This window comes from Tupaia chinensis, unplaced genomic scaffold, assembly GCF_000334495.1.
Source record: "Tupaia chinensis unplaced genomic scaffold, TupChi_1.0 Scaffold000278_1, whole genome shotgun sequence".
Lineage (NCBI taxonomy): Eukaryota > Metazoa > Chordata > Mammalia > Scandentia > Tupaiidae > Tupaia > Tupaia belangeri.
The window spans coordinates 624,219-626,964 of record NW_006159761.1 but is presented as its reverse complement, the minus strand read 5'-3'; the positions used below and the strand labels follow the sequence as shown (position 1 = coordinate 626,964).

At 41.5% G+C, this 2,746-nt stretch overlaps 1 pseudogene; it reads right to left on the bottom strand.

Annotated features, from left to right (window-relative positions):
* Positions 1-311: 311 nt before the first annotated feature.
* Positions 312-1,303, bottom strand: LOC102482496 (39S ribosomal protein L39, mitochondrial pseudogene; annotated as a pseudogene).
* Positions 1,304-2,746: the final 1,443 nt, after the last annotated feature.

Sequence of the window (2,746 nt, the reverse complement as noted above, 5' to 3'; positions counted from 1 at the left end):
ATAATTATAAAGGTAACAGTAATTGTATATTTATGAGACCCAGATTGCAGATACTTGATTTTATGTAAGGCAACCCTGTAAGCAGGTTAGCAAGTCAAGCTCCCTAACCCTGATCTGGTAACTTGCCCATGTGAGCTGAATGAGAGCAATGGCTGTCCACACTCGCCCTGAAGAAGATCCTCACCCCCTCATGTATAATGTGGGAGATTCTTCAGGTTATTCTTTTTTCTTTTTTTTAGGAAGAAAAGTTAATATTTATAGGTACACACAAACATAATATTAAAAATTTTATTTTAATTTACTGTACATATTTAAATTTGGGAAAATTGGGTAGACGGGCTTTCTTCTGTCAGTTTAGTTTGATCTTCAGTTACCGTTTTGTGAGATCTTTCCAACAACGTATGCTATATTGTGAGACATGCTCTTAAGTGCCTGGGTAAAGAGAGACCCTGAAACCTTCACACAAGAGTTGACTGCATAGGTTGAAGATTATGAACTGTAGACACTTTATACTGGAAACAAATACTTGTTCTTGGAATAAGAGAGCCCTCACATCAATGAAGTCAGCACTTCCGTGTAGCCTAACTATTCTCTCAGGGTTCTGAGATGCCTTCTGTCCTGTGAAATCTGTTTTGTACTTGTCATGTTGAAATATGTCTAACGCCACTTGTGCTTCAACTTCTAGAGTTTCAAATGCAAGGTCTTTATAAATTAAAGCATGAGCATCTATTGGAAAGGAACCAAGGTTCTCTTTCGTTGGCATCCATTTGTCAAGTCTCTTAACCAAAAGTACATCATAGCAAAAGGCTCCAGCAATTACAGGAATTTCTGGAGCTCTGACCAGACTGACCACGTATCCACCTTTGAAGGCTCTTTCTAATACACAGCCCATCATCCTAGCACAAGAACGCCAGTAAGCCTTATTTACTTCTCCTGGATCTGGACCTTTAAAAGTAAGAAATTTAATTTCACAGGACTTGGTCAAAGGCTTATATATGTCCCAAGGCTGTCCATCCACAAGATGTATACCCTTCACTCAAATGCATGCCACAAATGTAAGGAGTGGAAATATTTTGATTCATTGTGAAGACAGTGCCACACCAGGGTCAGTTTTTCCAACACGTTTAACTTCAGTCTTCTCGGTTTGTGAAGTTAATAACTGTCTGTTTTTCTCTTTGTTAAAGAGATCATTCCGCATTTCTGTCAATTTGGTCCGTGACAACTGAGAAGCTGATGTTGCTGTAAATCTCCCGCCAGCCCCTACGCCAGGGACGAAGGGACGACCTGTCAAAACTGTAGACATGGAATACCCATAGGCATTGCCTCCATTGCAGACTCTTCAGGTTATTTTTAAGGGGACTGACAACTGTGAAGAGGACTGGGCCTGGGGCTGGAGCCTGGGGTGGCCAGCTGCCAGCAGGGCCCTGGTTGGGAGAGCTAGGTCCCCCCTCTGGGAAGGCCAGAGTGGAGGGCGGGGCCTCACTCACAACACAAGAGTCTCCTCCCTTAAGACCTGCTCCCTCCTGAGGTCAGTCCTGGCTGCCTGCGTCTCCAGCTTTCTCTGCTTGTCTTGAAGAGATGTAGACCCTCCTCACACCTCCAAGTCTGCACTAATGAGGTGCTTAATAAGCTTTTATCATGTCTTGAGTGTGTACAATTCACTTCACTGATTTTTGGACATTTCAAAAATGATGTCAATGTAATTTTCTTTTGTTTTGCTTGCTAGTTTATAGAAAATATGTGTGGTAATTAACTACACAAGTAACTTCATATTAGATTTTTTTGTTTTATTTATTTATTTTTTTGTCTATGCACTGTCTCAGGAAACACTACAGAAGAGTCGATTTTATTTTTGGAGCTTGAAATCTGATTAAAGAATAAGCCCTTTTTCTGGATAAATATATACACAATAGGCAACAAATTTACATATCAATTCAAAGGAATTGCTATTGTACAAAGTGTTATAGTGGTAAAAATATCTCCATTTAGAATAATCTTTTTTTGCAAGCTTATAAAAGTCCCTTATTTTATAAATGGCATGTGCCTTAGAAAGGGGACTCTGGTCATCTTGAGTCTTAGAAGGGGAGATGACTTTTAGGAAGATTCCAATCCAAATCAGGCTTTTGATATTAAATAATAATAGCAGATACTGGATTGTCTGGAAAGTTATGACACATTTTTGTGTAGAAAAATACATCATGACTTTCCCAATGACCTAGTATGTATTGGTACTTAATAAGCACTTCTGTAAATGCTTTACATGAACTAACCCACTAAGTTCTCGTAAGATTCCTAGAAGGAATCTTTATACCCATTTCATAGAGCAGCAAGCTGAAGCCGAAGGGTAGAAGTGACTTACCCAAGCTTGCAGTTGGGCTTGAGCCTGGGCAGTGACTCCGAGCTGCTGGACGGCTTGCTGTGCAGAACTGTAATGAGGCTTTCAGAAGAGGCTACCTCTGCTCCCGTACCCTCAGGGGCCCAGCACTGTCCTCCTTCCTTTCCCCTCTTCCTATATTTTGCTCTGGGTGACTCCTCTCACCTCCAAACTTAAACCAGGCAGCATGAAGTCGCAATAATAAATAATGAGCACAATCCATAAACAGGACAGATTGGGACAGGATAGGTCCTTTCTGGGCCCCACTCTTTTATCTCCATTCTGAGAAGAAATCTCGGCTCTGCCACAAGAGCCCAAGCACCTGCTCCTTCTCTGCTCCCGAAGCCTGCTCTCTGTGGGGCCAAGAACAGG